The sequence below is a fragment of the Dromiciops gliroides genome, chromosome 3, assembly GCF_019393635.1.
Source record: "Dromiciops gliroides isolate mDroGli1 chromosome 3, mDroGli1.pri, whole genome shotgun sequence".
Classification (NCBI taxonomy): domain Eukaryota; kingdom Metazoa; phylum Chordata; class Mammalia; order Microbiotheria; family Microbiotheriidae; genus Dromiciops; species Dromiciops gliroides.
The window spans coordinates 120,885,063-120,903,988 of record NC_057863.1 but is presented as its reverse complement, the minus strand read 5'-3'; positions in this window follow the sequence as shown (position 1 = coordinate 120,903,988).

The following is an 18,926-nucleotide window of genomic DNA, read 5'->3' as shown; positions in this document are numbered from 1 at the left end:
TTGGAATAGGGCCTTTCAGAGGGATTTGCATACAGCAGGCTCTTACGAAATTCCTGATAAATTAAAATGCATGTATTATATTTACTAATAGCTCTGCTTCTACTTACTAAAAATTTCAAAGATCAATATACTCTAACACAAATGTCCAGATGTTGGGTTCTGAATCACTCTGTCTTGATGGTCTTTTAGAGGCTAGAGATAACTAGCCCCTCTTTGGTCATCAAAACATAATTGTTTGGGGGGCAGCTAGGTGGCACAGTGGAGAGAGCACAGGCCCTGGATTCAGGAGGACCTGAGTTCAAATCCGGCCTCAGACACTTGACACTTACTAGCTGTGTGACCCTGGGCAAGTCACTTAACCCTCATTGCCCTGGAAAAAAAAAACCACATAATTGTTTGCATTTCAAGTTAGACATCTCCAGAATCTCAGTTTTTCTACCTTTTGGAACCAAGCAAATAATGTCTAATACCTTTTCATTTGAATAATTGATAACTATTATTAAGTTATTATTATCTTATAAGTTATTAAGTTTCCTCTTTCTTCCCCAGAAAAATAATATAGCTTCTATAATAGACTTTTATGACATATTTCACCATTCTCTAACCACCATGGTACCCCTACCCTCTATATGCTCCAATGTCTGTACTACAATGATTATATGCTTAGAATTGAATGTTTCCCGGTCATTTTTATGTCACGTACATTTTAACCATTATCCTCATCTTCCTCATCTTCTTCACCCCCTTTCCCTTACTCAGAACCTTGGACTCTTTCCTGGAATCACCTTGGGCTCTGATAAGTGAGTTTTCACTTACTTTGCCTAGAATTAAAACTCCATTGCACTTCCCATACATTTCCGAAACACTTTGCCTTTTGTATTTACCCTGTCCTTTCTAGCTCCTCTCTATGAATTTTTGTCTCTCATTAGAAAGTTAAATTTCTTAAGGTCAAGGACTGCCTTGCTTTATTATATTTTCATCCTCACTACTTAGCACTGTGCCTAGCACAAAGCAAGTATACTTAGAAATTGCTTTATCATTCATTCATTTGATCATTTGTTCATTCATTCATTCACTCATTCATTCATTTGTTTGTTCATTCATTTATCCATTCATTCACTTACAATATTCCAAGTATGCTCTACTTGGTATCAAGTACAAGGGCACTGTAATCTATCTCACTCTGAACACTATATTTTGGTTTTTCTTAATATCTTTTTTGACTGCTTTGTCACACTGTTGGCTCATGTTAAGCTTTCAGTACACTAAGACACACAGTGGTGTTTTTTTTTTGTCATGTAAACAATTTTCTAGCCACATGGCCTCTATCTTGTGCTTGTGCAGTTTTTTAAAAAAAATCAAACCATAAGGCTTTATGTTTTTCTTATTACTTTTCATATTATCAGCATCTTGATTTTGTCATTCCACATGTTTTCCTCATCTGTAAAGAAACTTAGGTCTTTATGTCTTATGACCTCCCCCAGTGGAATAGGAAGATGAGGACAATTTGTTCCAATGCAAATTGTAGAGGTTAAAGACACCAAATTCATCAGCTGCATCCCAGGCAATTGCCAGTAATAGTGACTTCTGTTTTGCTACTGGACTTTGATAACTCTGGAATAGAGAATGAGGTAGACTGATAACGTTGAGTAACTCTGCCTCACTTAAAAACAATTCATGTATAAGTGAAGACATCATCCTGTGATGTCATCGATCCACTTTGGAAACAAAGGACAAACAGCAATGACCATAACCTATATATGTACATGATATTTCCCTCTAAAACATTATAAGTTTCTCAAGGACAAAGACTATCTCTCTTTTTTAAAATTCCCAACACCTCACACAATTTCTGGCATACAGTGTCACTAAATAAATGCTGTTTGACTGACTGATTACATGATGTCATATCCCTTTTAGCTTCAGATCAAATGGTCAGAGAAACCATAGAGACACAATATACTTTTATTTAATTATAGCATTTAACACAATTTTTTCAACATCCTAATTTTTAAAAAGGGAAGATGGGGGTTAAATGATGACAAATCAGAAGTTTGTGGTGTATAGCACAAAGGAGTTGGGGGTTAATGGATTAGTCAACCAAGAAGCCTGCAATACAAAGGAGTCAAATGTCCCAAAGTTAGATAATGAAATAGGGAAGCAGGAGAAACAATAGAAGTAGAAAAAAATAGATAAAGAAGTACTGACCCACTGGGAGCTAATTGTATTTATGAGCACTGTTCTCTTGTTATCCCAACCCTTTATTAACTTTACAGATAATGCATTTGTTTCTTTTTTTTTAAATTGAAGGATGAAAAACAACTTAAAATAAGCTTGCCAAGAGACAATGGCATCCTTTTAGTGAATTCAATACCTCAGTATCATCGAAAGCTATACCCACAGCATTCACAGGAAGCTATTTGGTTTGAGGAGCAAGGATTTTTGATATTCAGGAAACTTGCTGTGCATTCAGAAACATAAAGCTCTTCTAATTGTATTTATCATTGGTGATAAACTACTCCATAAATAAACTTCCACTCTGTTTCCTGCTGAGTAAAATTACCTGTGCTGCTTGGATAGACTTTCTAATATTTAGGTCAACCTGTCCTAACCTTTGTTGGAGGAAAATGAGAAATGCACCCTCTGTACATGATAAGACACATCTATTGGTTCTGTTTGCAAACATCAAATAGGAGAAGGCTCAAGAAGTGTGATATAAAGCTATCAATTAATTTTGTTGTAACTGTATGCACCTGTGAACAATGGCTTAATTAAAGAGGCACACAGAAATCTCTTACAATAATACCTTAAATCACTTGCATTGATGTGACTGTCAATTAGTTGGAGTGGATAAATACAATTGGATGCCTGCCATGTGGATTTTTGGAAGTAAAGAAAAAGATACAGCCAGGGAGATGAATGAACAGAGAGAGGAAGACCCATAGACAAATACAAACAATTCTCTGTGGGACAAAGATCTGTTCCAATAAAGAAAATGAAAGAAAATACTCTATATGGATATAACTGAACTCTCCTCCCTCCCTTGAACAAAGAACACTGAGCTTTCATATCCAAAGACACATCAAAAGACAAGAAGTTAGAGCATCTGGGTAGCTCATATATATGAGCTTAAAGTTGGTATTTTCTTGCCAAGAAAAGGATGAAATGAGCATCCCAAGGTACCTCCTCTTTCTCAAGATATTTCTGCCACTTTCTCCACCCCTGGTTTCTTTCACTACTCAACTCTTTCTTTATCCACCATTTCCTTGACCTTCTTTTTATGAATACTTTTTTTTTTTGGTGGGGTAAAGTAAGGGGAGGGATATCTATTTTTAAGCCAAAATTAATTGTGAAAATGTATGCAAAATTTTTATTGGTGGAAAACAAATGAACTTTACAAATTGGAAATTTCAAGTTGTCAATTCTAGGCCTCAGGTGATTTATTTTTTTAATTGAAGGAGAAAGGATATAGAGTTAGGAGAGACTGAAAAATTAGTCTTGAGCATTCTCATGTTATGCTAAAAATTATATTCTCATTAAAAAACCTCCTCCTCTTTATGTTACCAAAGAAGACAGTAACAACATTCTGTCTTTTTCCAGTTGCTCCTGAGATTTAAAATCTCCTCTTATAAACCTGAGTTTGATGACTAGTGAAATGGTAAAGAAATTTTCTTCTAATCTCTTCAAACCAAAAACTTCAGAAAAAGGAAGTCTGCACCAGGTATGAAATAACTAAAGCTGAATGCACAAGATACAAAGAAACACACTCCAAGGTAAAATGAAAACAATATAAAACAAAATACAAAAAAACCTATGAGAATTTAAATACTTCACATTCAATATCATTCCAAGTGTCCATTTCCCCCAATGTAGGCATGCTAGCCACATTTAGGGCAAACAATCTCATAATCTTCTGTTTCAAGGTCAGGATATGAGGATCCCTACCTAAATCTTTTGCCCCATAACAATGAATCACCTTGAAACCATTTCTTCCCCAAAGATATATGAGACACTAATTCTGTCCACCATTTGAGGAAAGAGAAATCAAGATGGAGGAAGCAGGGTGCCATGGATCATAAAACATGGCCAGAAAAAAGTACATTGAAAGGGAAAGAGCTTCATGCTAAGGAATAAAGGGGCCATTCTTCTTTCTTAGGGTTTATTCAAAGCAGGGATAATAACCAGGCCTCTGTATTCCCCAAGGAGAAGAAGCTGTGGACATATAGTCTAAGTCTTTGATCCTCTTCAAGAATGAAGGACCACCACCACCACTACTTCTGAGGGAATCTATGCATTGAGCAAAGTAAGAGAAGACAAAGAGTAAGAAGGTAAATCATAGAAGAGTAAGCCAAATGATAATTACTTTTTAGCACAACTCAACTGATAATGTTAAATAGCAGTTTTTCAGAGATGAGCTGCTACTGATAAGAGGAAGGCCAAAAGCTAGAAGTACAAGGGAGAAAGATTGCTAGAAACCTAATTCACAATCAGATAACCAAAATGAATACTCATAAAGGAAGGAGAATGAGAAAAATACTTAAATGGTCAGTTAGTCAACAAACATTTATTAAGCACTTAATTTGTGCCAGAATTAGAGGGACAAAAAGTATAACTCTCAAGGAAATCTCCGGAGATTCATTATTTTGTTCAAACACTCCCCACCTAATAAGAAATACCGGATGCCCAGTGACATGAAGAAAAGACAGGTAAAAGGAGACTGACAATATGCTTCCTGGGGGTCCACAGGGATCCTCCACAGCTACAGAGACTCTGTCTACACAACATCCACCAAGCAAATAACAACAAATGCTGATTCTGTCCATCATGTCAAGTAAAGGAGAACAGTGGAGGAAGGAAACAGTTTGGGTGTCAGCATGGCTGTCTTCCTTGGGCCTGACAAAAATGGTTTAGGAAACTCAGTTGGAACCAATTTTATATCCCCCTTGAGGTTAGTCAGGCAGAAACCCAGGCCAATGACCTCCATTTTCCCCAACATGAGGAGGCTGAGCCTTCCTTGTAATTCATCCTCAGTGGAGGGATCTGTTCAAGATAAAAAGAGAAGAAACAGAAAATGAGTGATGGGAGAGAAGACAAAGTCTCAAACACTAAATATATAAAGATAAAGGGCTTCAATAAGAATATCAAAGGCACACAGTGATTGTTTCACCATTCTTTTTGTTTTTTGGGGGAAATGGATCTTTAATGACATAGAAGACCTCCAAACATCTCTCTCTCTCTCTCTCTCTCTCTCTCTCTCTCTCTCTCTCTCTCTCTCTCTCTCTCTCTCTCTCTCTCTCTCTCTCTCTCTCTCTCTCTCTCTCTCTCTCTCTCTCTCTCTCCTTCATATTCCCCCTCCTTTCTCTCCTCCTATTTCTTCCAGAGTCATGATCAAAGGGTAGGATCAGAAGTTTCAGGTTGAGGAGAGAGTCAAAATCTCAGCTTGAAATTTCTCAGGAAAGGCCCTTTTCCTAGGCAACAAAGTTTCTTTTTTGAATGTTCAAAGGAAAGATCATTTCCTGAGAGATATCAGGCCAGACCTGTCTCTTTATCTCAAGTATCCCTTCATCTGGTTGTGATAACTATGATGATTAAAAATTCAAGAGACATTGTTTCTAGATAATTTAATCATTTTATTAACAAGATCAACAGGTTATTAATGGAAGGATGGTCATTTGGAAATCTCTCAGACCAAAGACCTCACAGTTTCAATAACAAAATTAAATAACCCAGAGTTATTCAGTAATCATGAGAAAATGGAGAAAAGAATGGAATAGAACATCCCATAGAGAGAAAGAACTCAAAGTGAAACCTTAAAAATCATAACTTAACAAGTTAAACTTAGTCATCAATGAAAATAGATACACATTCAACAGAAGGAAAGACATTTTAAAAACTGAGTACCCAAGGACAGCAAGCAACCCAGATGATAGGGAAAACATTGAACCAGAAATAGTATAACTAGGATGACCAAACATCAGAAAGATCCTAACGATTAAGGATACTATTGCTTCTTTACCTTTCTCATTTCATCTCTTCCCTGGCCCTGGGCTAACCCAGAGCCCATTTGGAATGGCCAAGTAGTAATAGGATTCACCACCATGTGAGGTACCCTATCCCCATTGACTTTTTTCTTTTTTTTTTTGCTCAGACTGTTTGATTCCTCATACAACTTCAATGAAATAGGCATCGATAAATTTATTCCTTCTGTTGATATTGAAGTTTCATCATTTACCATTATTGTCTCCTAAGGTTTTCTAATCCTTATTACTTCCCCTGCTCCAATGGCCTAAAGTCTCCTAGCACTGTCATCTGGACTACCTATATAATCTAAGATCCAATGGATCTTGCTATCAACCCTAACATAAAACCCTTAGAACAAGTAGACTTTTACAACTGCTTTGCAGCTAAAGTTTCTTTCATTTTTCCTCTTCTCCAATTAGTGTACAAACTCCTTGAGAATAGAGGCTGTCTTATTTTTTCTATATATGTTCCAAGAACCTAGCATAGAGATTTTCACATAGTAAGCACTTAATAAATGATTTTTCTTTCATTCCTTAAGAGTAATGTGTATTTATGGTATAGATAAGGTGTAAAAGGACTCATAACTATAGAATAAAGTGACTTTTCACCACCTGACATTCACTGCTTCCTTTTGACATTGTTTCCTTTACTTGTATTTCTAAGCTAGGCACATCGGGGGGGAGGGGGGAGGAAGAAGGAACAAAATCTATTGTTAATATGAATATATGGATCATATGGATTTGATGGATGTGCCTTCTTATCCAAAAGTACTTTTTATGAAACCCTGGATTAATAGGATTAATAGAAACAAATTATCCTTCAACTTAACTCCAAACTGAACCCAGATAGCTAGCAGATAAAAGACCCTACCTAGTGACTTCTTTTACCTCAGGTTAGTAAGTCCCTGTCTTATGGTGACATCTGGTCATCCTCATCCTTGTCAAACCCTTTTTTGGAATCCTGTAATCTTATCATGATGCCTCTGTTACATCCATTCTTGTAATAGTGTTTGCTTTGGGGTTGATCTGTAACTGACAATGCCCTATAACCCAAGGACCAAAAAAAAAAAAAAAAAGAAAGAAAGAAAGCCTTATATACCCTCAGAAAGCAGGAATCCTCGAGCTCCCTTCTTACAAGGGAGGTCTCCAACATGATCATGCTTATATTTCTTCTTGTGACAAAATAAATTATTATAATATTTTTTTCAGTCTGTCTTTGATATGGTTTATCTTGTAGGAGATATTAAGTTCTCTGGTCTGGTTATTAGTCATATTCTCTGATCTGGTTATTATTTTTGTAGGAGGACAGGTATGAAAACAAATTGTCAGAGATATTATAAAATATTATAATTTCTCAGATCTGTTCATTAATTTTGTAGGAGTGATTAAAGATTAATTTCTGTGATCTATTTGTAGGAGACAGACAAAAATAAACTATATAATTTAAATTTCTACACTATAAATCCAATACTACAGAAATGGGACAGAGGAAAGAGTTCAAATTTGATACTCTATAAACTCCACCTTCATGAAGGATATAGAGGGAAGAAACAAAGCAAGAAAAAAATAATGGTACAACCCACAAATTAGAGAGTAGAATTCATATTAGGCTAAATAGTGAGACAAGTAAGTATGGAGACAAAGTAAATTAAATCTTCTTGGAGAAGGTCACCACATGAAATTATATTTAAAATAATAGTTGAAGGGCTATGGGAGAAGAGAGATTTTGAACCACAGGCTTAGCTGAGTAGAGGAAGAGAAAGCTCAAGAGAGAGTAAGAAACATAACTAATAAGAAAGTGGAATTATCAATTTAAGTAAATACAAAAAACTTGGATAGGGAAGGTAAATAGGAATGAAGGGAAAACCTGTTAGGTAATGAATTAGGATAGAATTCATGTAAGTAAAACTAATTATAGATACAAAGTTAAATATACTTTAAAAAGAAAGGGAATAAAAAAGTACAAGAGAAACATGCAGGAAAACATGTCTTTAAATAATAGATATATTGATGAATGGATTAAACAATTAGGTAAAATGAAATTGTCACAAAATTATAAAAAACCCAAATCCAACAATTTCCCCTCTATAAGAAACATATATAAAATAGATTCATAACAAAATAAAAATGAAAGTTGAATAAAAATGTACTGTTAATCAAGTGATTTTGAATAAAAAGCACTAATTGCAATCATGCAAAAGTAAAAATTCACAATATCAAGTGAGAGAAACTGGAAAACCAGACTGTTTAAAGATACCATAGACAATGAAACAAAATCATTACTAAATGCATATAGAACAAATGATAGATCATCTAAATTCAAAATGGAAAAGTTAACTGAATAGTAAAGATAGCAACATTATCACTGAAATAAAAAAATATTTTTAGAAAGATTTATTAGAAAAAAAAATTTAAGTGATTTATGAGAACTCACTGTCCCACCAAACCAAGACATTAAAATAAATGGTTTATTACCTATAAAATTGCCAAATTAACACAACATAGAACAAATAGCTCAATCAAAGTGTATAAAATTCTATTAAATAAGCCAATAAGCATCTTCCAAAGTATATGGCAGTGGGCCCACAGAGGGGAGGAAAAAGGACAGACCTGGCACAATTGGATTTACAAATGAATTCAACTACATGTTTAAAAAACAATTGTGGGGGCAGCTAGGTGATGCAGTGGAGAGAGCACTAGCCCTGGATTCAGGGGGACCTGAGTTCCTGGGCAAGTCACTTAACTCCAATTGCCTCACCAAAAACAAACAAACAAATTATGTATAGCACAGGCTACAGGATTCACTTTCTCAATCCCCAGTTAAACTACTAGGTCAAGGCCCCAGTGATTGTCTATTTCTCCCTTCAAAGTTCTAGGACTAACTTTAAGGGTTTGGAGGTGGTTTTTAATACTCAGGAGCATCCATCCAGTATCTCCCCCAAATGTCCATCACCATTTAACATCTCCCCAATAACATTTAATCAGTGAGAACCGATTAGATTTTGTAAAGGGATAAATACTTAGCAGATAATAGGAAGAACCATAGACTAACAACCTGTCAAACCTGGGTTGGCACCACCTCATTTATAGGGGATAATGGATTCAAAATTCAGGTGTTGCTTAGAAAATATTCTCTTTCCATGATCACTTCTGGGTGATTATGTCATTTACTCCAAGTTACCCCCAGCCTTGGGCAATCTATTCAAAGAATTTATCCCCACCCAATCCTAAGCAGAACACAATGTCTTATCTACCTGGATAGGGTCTAGATAGAAGAGAAGGTTAGCTCAACCTTCACAGGCTGAAGTATTGAAATGAGGATAAAAGAAAAAGGAAGAAATCTGAATCTCCCCAAAGCTTTGATTATTACTAATTATTTCTCTCACTAGTCTGTTCTGGTTCTAATAATCATCAAAAAAATCAGGAAATAACAATAACAACCAGTATTAAATAGCACATTAAGGATTAAATAGCACATTACCGTTTGGGAAGCACTTTACAAATATACCTCATTTGATCTTCTCAACAACTCTGTGAAGTCCATCCTATTATTATTTCCGTTTTACAGATGAGGAAACTGAGACAGACTGAGGTTACGTCACTTGCCTAGCTAGGGTCATATAGCAAGGAGATATCTGAGGTAGTATTTAAAATCAGGTCTACCACAATTCACTTTATACACTGTCTCGCTTAGTTGCCTCCAGTAAACACAGTATAGACAGCAGGAGCCGCAAAACTATGTATTCATGGTCACATGATGGCCAGGTAGGGAGAAGAGACAGCCAGTAGTAAACAGTATGCTTCTGTTGCTACTACTTTTCCCAACACTCACAGGATGACAGAAATTCTTGCATCACTTACCTCCATGGAAGAGAGAAAGTTAATCTGTCCATGACTTTTGTATGCCCATTTAGTTCTAACTCAGAAGTTTAGCACCCAATTAAAAAGTTTTTCATCAACATGCAATAAGCAAACAGGAAAAAGAGGATACCTATGCATGCTCAGAAGTGTGAAAATGGCTTCACCATTATGGATGCCCAGAAATAGGCTCACCAAACCTCCACTTGGATGGGTACCAGGAAGTGCATATTGCATATGTCCTAAAGACTAGGCCCTCACTGGCTAGCACCTCATTAAATAAGGAACAATGACTGTATAAAATTTATAATTTTCCTTTACCAAACTCCTTTTATAGTACATGTATAATCCTGACACCTAAACAAGGGAGATCAAAGAAAGGAAAGAGAAATCTATAGCAGTATACTATTGATTATTGATGGGAAAAAAATTAAAATAAAAGAATAACTCAATAACAATATATCTAAAAATAATTGTTCATTATAACCAAGTTGGATTTATACCAAGATTGCAAAGTTGGTCCAATATTAGGAAAACAATTAGCATAATTAGACAAAAATGTCCCCAAACTACATTCATATATAATAGTTGAAGAAAAGCCATGATGTATTGATTAATTAATGTTCATATGCACTCTATGTTCTTGGCCCAGGTCCCTAACCATGCCAACTAAATCATCACATCAGTATTCTGCCCAATACTCTTTTTTCCTACCCCTCTCTCCATCTATGGTTCTGGAAACAATTATCAGATCAACACTTCTATTGTTTCTGGAAAGAGCATGGAAATTGACTGTATTCTTTGATAATTTTTGTGACTTCCAAGAAAATAAACATACAAACACATACACTTCCTTAGTCATCATTCTTCTTTATATACAACGTCCCTCACTAGAAAGTAAGTATTTTCACATGGAAAGGACTATTTCTATATTTTCATTCCAGGCACTTATTATAGTGCCTAGTATAATGTAAGCACTTAATAAGTCATTCCCCCCATACATTAATAATTCACAGCTTTATTATTTTTTTAACATTTCTTATTATGAATTTAGCAAATCCCAATAAATATGAATATTTGAGTATACAAAGAGCAGAAAATTGAATTGTACATGAAACTATTATTAATTTTATTCTGTGCCATTTAGTGTCTTAAAAGTTTATATAAAATTTTATACAATAGCAATGAAGTTATCTTGCTTTCCTCAGTACCTTTCTGTACTTCCTTCTGTTCTCTTCATGTGATTTTTAAATGCTTTATTGATGTTATTTTGGTTTTTTCCTTCTTTTTTTTTGTATCTTGATTACTACACCAACTTCAACTCTCTCTCCCAAAATAGAAGTCTTCCCCTGTAACTAATAAGGGTATTCAAGCAAAACATTCACACAGTGGCCATTTTAAAAATGGTATATCTTATACCACATCTCTAGCCCATCATTTCTCTGCTGTATAATAAAATTTTATGCTAAAATTTTATAAAACTTAGGTATAGAAGGAAAAAATTTAATATAATAAAAGTGTATGTCTGAAACCAAAAGCTAATATTTTCTGTAATGGGAAAACACTAGACATATTCTTGATAAATTCAGGAGTAAAATAAGGATTTACCATTTTCTCAATATTTGCTATAGCTTTAAAAATGTTGATTACAATATGAGAAAAAATTAAAAGCATAAATATTGGCAAAAAAGAAATGAAAAATCATCCATAGTTGCAAGAAACATGATGAATAATTTGGAAAAGACCTGAGAATAAACTTAATTAAAATACTTAATAGATTCAGCAACATAGCAGTTTATGTAATGAATCCACAAAAATTAAAATATCTATAAAGCAATAACAGTGTTTAGGAAGAAATAATAAAATGGGAAAACTTTTTAAATGGATAAAAATTTCACAAATATTTGTTACAATCTACCAAGATATACAAGATTTATATAAAAATTATTTTTAAAATACTCTTGAAAGAAATAAATGATATTTTATATAAATGTAGGGATATTCATTACTCACAGGTTACTGATGATGCTACCAAAATAAATTTATCAATTCAATATTCCACTAATAAAAACTACTAAAGAGAAAATATACAGATCTAACCAAAATTACAATAAAATTCATTTTAAGAAACAAAAAATTTAACATTTCAAGCAAAATTATGAAAAATTAGGAATATGGAGCAGCTAGGTGGTGCAGTGCATGAAGCACCAGCCCTGGATTCAGGAGGACCCAAGTTCAGGTCTGGCCTCAGATACTTGACACTTGCTGGCTATGTGACACTGAATGGGTCACTTGGCACTGTTATCCAGCCAAAAAAAAAAAGAAAGAAAAATTAGTGATATAAAAATAACACTTTGAGATCCAAAATTATATTATGAAACCATAACAATCAATGCTATTTACTACTGGCTAAAAAAAGTAGAAAAATAAATCAGTGAAATAGGCTAAATAAACAAACACCAGAAATGTTTGAATTCTTCAGTCCATAAAATACATGTCACTCACTATTTGACAAGTTGGGAAACCCCTAAAGCAGTTTGATAAACATGCATGCATTCACACACTCACACACACACACACACACACACACACACACACACACACACATGCAAGCATTTTACAATATTTACCACAATAAGTTCCCAATTGATATTTGACAATTATAAAATGTCACATAAAAATATAGTAAAAAATGGAAGAAGGTATCTATAACAACTATGGCTAGGGAGAGATTATTTGATCAAAGCAAATAAAGGATGGAGGAGAGATCACCGAAAAAAAAAAAAGATAATTTCTATTACCTGAAATTAAAAAAAAAAAACTTTTGTAAGAAGAAGATCATTATAGTTAGGCTAAGAAGGAAAACAATCAATTGAGGAGTGGGGGAATAATGGACCAGTTATCTTTGATAAAGTTTGGTTACTTTCTAAGATATATAGGAAACTAAGGCAAATATATAAGACTACAAGCAAAGGAAATGAAAAAATAAAAAAAGAGTTGTAAACTAACAACAACCAAATGAAAGATTGTTCCAAATCACAAATAATAGGAAAAATATACATTTTTTAAATTCTGAGATGTAATCTCATATCCAGAAACCTGGCAAATATAACAAAAGATGAAAATTATCAATACTAGAGGGGGCTGTGGGAAAACAGGTAGAATAATATATTTTTGGTAGAGCTGAGAAAAAAAAAAGTATATAGCTCAAGCAGGTTAAAGACAGGTAGAAAGTTTCCTACACACCAAAATATTCATTGCAACAATTTTCATTATACCAAAGAACTGGAAATAAATTACCGTAGGTGCCCACCAACTGGGGAATGGTTAAACTAATTGTGATATCTAAATGTAATGAATATGTGAATATATTACTTGTTATTTAATCATTATAATTGTGTCTAACTTTTTGTGACATCATTTGGGGGTTTCCTTGGCAAAGACACTGGAGTGATTTGCCTTTTCTTTTTCCAGATTAGGAACTGAGGCAAACAGAATTGACTTGGCCACGGTCACAGGGTAAGTGTTTGAGGCCAGATTTTGATTGTAAGTCCAGTGCTCTATCCATTGTACCACTAGCTGTCACATTAAGGTGAACAACAAACAAATATACAACAAACATGTAGAATTCAGTGAAGGTTGGGAGGATGTGCAAATTGACCTGGAGTGAAGTAATCAGAACCAAGAAAATAACATGATGAGAAAACAATGTAAATTGGAAAAAAAAAATCAAAGTGAAACTGAATACTGTAATTATAATGCTTAAGCTCCACTTTAGAGTTCAGAAAGTATCTGTCATTCCTTTCTTTGTAAATGTGGATGACAATAGGTATGGAGTCTAGCATATATTCCTAGACTTAGATATATTATTTCATTTTGCTGAATTGCTTCCCACACACACACACCTTTTACTTTTTAAATCTTTGTTACAAGGTGGGACCCTTGGGTATGGGACAAAAGGGCATATTTTTAAAATGAATGCAATATAAAAGCAAAATATAGTTTTTAAAACATAAAGAAAAAGGAAAAATTGAATAAAATTATTGCTTTAAATAACATACATAACTAATCTCAACAGTCCTAATCTACCTCTTTGATATTTCTCCTCACCTTTAACATGCACTTAGCTACTTAGCCTTTGACAATTCTTTTGCACCCAACCAAATAAAGTAATCAGAGTTGGATCAAGGAAGAGATCAAATGTCCTTTCCTTCAGGAAGTATAGCTAGGTATCAATCATCTAGATATATCTACAAGTTGTGGGTTTTTTCCCTAACCAACAGGCAGCCAGTTCATTTTCTGAGGTGGCATAAATAGTAACATTTAAAAAATTTTTAACAAATCTTAGAGAGATCTAGTCCAATACCTCACATTTTATAGATGAAGATACTGCAGTTCAAACAGGTTGTGACTGTGGCATAAGCCACTCTACCAGTTGAGAAGGGATTGGAGAGAAGAGATGGAAGGTGGGGTGGGTAAGAAGGATATATTAAACCCTAGCACTCCTGTGCAAACAAAAGATGAAACTGATACTGTGTAAAGGATGTTATGAAAAGAATGATGCATTGCATTATGAATGCTATAATACACAAATATGCAAATAATCTCTGATTTCATTAATGTAGGGAATTCCAAGAGTGGTAGGGGACTCCTTCCACCCACACAGATGACAACCTCTCTTTGTCTTAATACTTATATCCTGGGAAGTTTTCTGAGGTATATTGAAATTAAGTAATTTAATGAAGGTCAAAAGGCTCATAAGTATTAGAAACTAGATTTGAACCCAAGAATGTTTTACTCCAACATTATCCACTGGATATGGCATTCTATTCATTATTTTAGTCATATAGCCTTTATCTATCCTGTTACATGCTCAAATTTATAAGGAAAAGGATTATTAATAATTTTACATACTCTTAGTTATGCCTTAATGTATGACTTTATCTATTTATTTATTCATAATGAATTTATCAGAAACAAGCTGCCAAATTGTAAAATGATATCAATAATAATATGGTGAATGAAGAGGACTTTCTTCATTCAGCATGAAAATGCAAACATTTCTGACATTACTCTAATCCCTACAAAAAATAATGTCCTGCCCTCATATGTGTCCCTGGAACTCCAATTGACCCTTAAATATACCTTTAAGCACATATTTTAAACATGACAACATAATCAATAAAACTCATAAATATTGATGATTTAGGCAGGAAATGTATCTTCCTCTTGTGATCAGCATATGGAGAGTAGCACCAATCCAATCATCCTCTCTAAGTCCTATAGAAAGTCACTGTCACATTATTTTTGCTTTCTTACTATGTCATTACAGAGAGTGTCAAGGATGCCTGTCAGGCACCTGTACCAACAATGTTTTGAAGCCATGACATCATTTTGACACTCATTTCCATTTTCCCATTATGCCATAAGAAGCCCCTAACATCTCGTATTTTATGGCAGGCTTTTTACTGTCTAAGAACTCAGACATTGGCTGTGGATATTGCTTCCATGAAAAGGTACAGAAAAAGACAGTTTGTGAGTTAATTGATGTTCCAAGGATTATAGCAATCTGGATATTGTGGTAATGTGATATACAGGGATTGGACTGATACCAACCCCCACCCCATAAAGCTCCTACCTAATGACACCCCTATTTTTCAATTCCTTAATAGCAGCAAACCTTAAGGAAGGAAATCCTTGGCCTTACCAACTCCTTTCATTTGCAGAAATAACTTCAGCGTGAGTGAGATAAAACAGAGTGCGACTCAGGCAGCGATTTTTCAGAGTGCTTTACACTGTCATCCACCTCATCCAAGTCTGTCACACTTACAGTAAGTGGTTTCTCTAAAATCCTTCAGTTTATTGATGCCTCCTTCATCCTTCATTAGATGTTTGAATCTCTGACTCTGTTGGAATGGACTGTATATAATGTAAAGTGCTCTAAACTCTGCAAGGAACCTGGCCTGATACAAGGGATTGTAAACCATGAATGTCCTTGAAGACAAGATAGGACAACTTGGTGCTGATATTTCTTGACACCCCTTCCTGGCTAAATGGAATTATTTTGCAAAGATAGGTACCTGGAGGTAGCAATTTTGCCTGTTCATAATATGAGAAATTGTGGAGAATAGGGAATATTTCAATGCAAAGTAAAAATTAACCTATTGGGTCTGTCTCTTATAATATGGAATCTCATGCATAAACACATTATGTTTTCAAGAATTGTGTCCCAAAAGTGAATTCTAAAAACTGATATGGGAAAAAATTAATATTTGATTCTTCTTGTTGTTGTTTTTGTTTTTAATTTGTTGTTTGTAAGCTCCAAAAAGCAGGGAACAAATCACATCAGATATTTCTATCTTCCATAGAGCCTAGCACAATGCCTTGTATATACTGTGTACTAGACAAGGTATGTTTTTATCATATCTTTGTATAAAATTGTAAACCTAGGCCCCTGTCTGTGTTTCATACTATGGTACTAGTCTCATAATATTTTTGGACATAGCTCTTTTCACTTGTAATATCCACTATGTGATATGATGAGTTGATCAGCTAAGTGAGAGGCAAACTCTATGTGTATATTTAAAGATAAGGTGAAAAATGGCCATTCTAGAAAGTTCCTTTTGGCAGACCCTGTTCTGTCAGATACAAGATTAGCATTGGCTGTTTAGCTCTACTAGAAAGCTCAATGCTGAATTTTGGAATCAGAGGAAGTAGATTCAAATCCCAGCTCTGCAACTTAATGACTTTGAATTTGGCAAGTCAATCAACCTGTCTGGGATCTCATTTTTTCAAGTGTTGTATAAGATGAGAGGACTGACCTAGAGTCAAATCAAAAAGCATTTATTAAACATTAAGTGCCAGGTCCTCAGTTAATATGAGGGGGAAAGGGAGGAGGGAGAAAATGAATAAAAATAAAACAAAAAAAGAGAATTAAATGAAAAGAAAGACAATCCTTGTTTTTGAGGAACTTACAGCCTAATGAGGGAAGAAGAGAGCTGATAAAAGGAAGCTGAAACGGAAAGAACCATGGTAAAGAAAGATATCTCCCAAATCAGGAAGAGGCCTACAAAAAGAATGAAGTGAACATAGTTGTCCTGAGAGCCCTCCCTTAAAATGGAGGCTCCAAAATAAATTATTATGTCCCTTTCAATTCTAAAATCTACAATCCTGTGACGGTATGAAATGAATTCAGTTCTCCATAAATGCAGACAATCTGATTAGCAAACAAACAAACCAAAAATTTATCAAAAACATTTAGTTAAGTGGCAATGTGTAGACATGTCCTGGTATAAGTTGATAAAAGAGCTCTGAAATTGAAAAAAAAATGGTGAAATGGACTTTTTAAAAGAAGAAAAACGTACAAGGAGAATAAGGAAGAAAAGACATATTGCTGGAAAATCATGGCAAAACTAATATTAACAAAACAGGTCAAAATGATAAGGTTGCATGAAATATAGCAAGCTTGTATGGGAAGGGGGCAGTTAGATGACTCAGTGGATAGAGCACCAGCCCTGGAGTCAGGATTACCTGAGTTCAAATCCGGCCTCAGACACTTAACACTTACTAGCTGTGTGACCCTGGGCAAGACACTTAACCCCTATTGCCTCACTCAAAAAAAAAAAAAAAAGATTGTATGGGAAGGAAGAGGAGGAAAGACTGGGGTATAAAAGAAAAAAAAATAGAGGAAAATGAAAAAAGGAAATTAAGAAGATTTTCAGTGATATAAACAACTAACCTTTAAAAATAGGCATGACAGAAGACAACTACCATAATTGAACCTGATAGAACTAGTTTCTATAGATTAGTTAATTTGTTCCTCCAGAATAAATTAAAATTACTACATATTTCCTTAGGAAAAAGGCAAAAGAAAAAAGTAATTAAGCAAACTATATATAGATAGGTATCTTAAAAAAAATTCTCCTTTCATTTTATTCAGATACTTCCTATAGGTAAATTACTTTCTGGAAATAAGTTCAACAGTTTTAGAATAAGAATTAACTCTTTGAAAACATCATAGTGCTGTTTAGTAAATTCAGCCCTAATTTATGGAAATGCTACCCTTGGGCATAGAAGATGTTGAATTTAAACTGAAGTTCAATTCAATCCAATAAACATTTATTAAATGCCTATTTAGGGGCAGGCACTGTGCTAAACGCTAGACATCTAAAGGTCCTAGCATACCTTAGTTGTCACCTTTACAACCCTGGGAGCATTTGATAGCTGGAAATTACCTGAGAGAGGGTGTGTATGTGGGGGAGGGTTTGTAATTTAGGTCACTAAAAGTAAGTCAATTACTGCATTCACATAAGAGGGGAAGATGATAGGATAAGGATTAGTGGTTGAGAGCAAAAGCTAAGTAGTCTTTGGAGGAGAGACTAGGGATAACTTTTTAGTAGAGAATGGAGCTAGGATATTTAAAACTTTTAAATAGTTATAAATCTCTTAATTTGGGATGGGAGGGGGAGGAAAAAGATGTAATGTTCCTGTTCACTTTATCTTATGACTACTGAATTGTAGGCAAGAAACACTTAACTCCTTACAACCTCTCTTTTAGGAGCATTTGAAATGTGAAAAAGGGACAGTGGAAAGAAGCCACTTTTCATACCCAATGTTAAACCTCTGGCTGCAATTTCCATGAAAATCTAAGCTAAACCATAAAGCCAGAGTTCAGCCCCAGGAACATGAAACAGTCATGTAGAAGATTTATTATCAAATGATAGTTATTCATAATTGCCTGCCATTAGGGGAACTTTCTTAACTTCAAAGCATAAGTTTTGCTTAACCTACCAAGGCAAAGACAAATTCAACCTATTTGCTGGGACTTGTGGGTGGTGTGTGTGTACATATGTGTGTGTATTTCTTTCTTAAATGGACTTTTTCCCTCTAGGGTAACTGGTGCATCGATGCTAATATATAATGCCTTCAGAGTGTGGAATGATGAGTAGAGAGAAATCATGAGCAGATTGAGAGGTGTGAGTTCATTTTCTGTACTGTGGAATATTTTCTTTCTGATATTCGACAGAAGCAGACTGCCATTTAAAAACA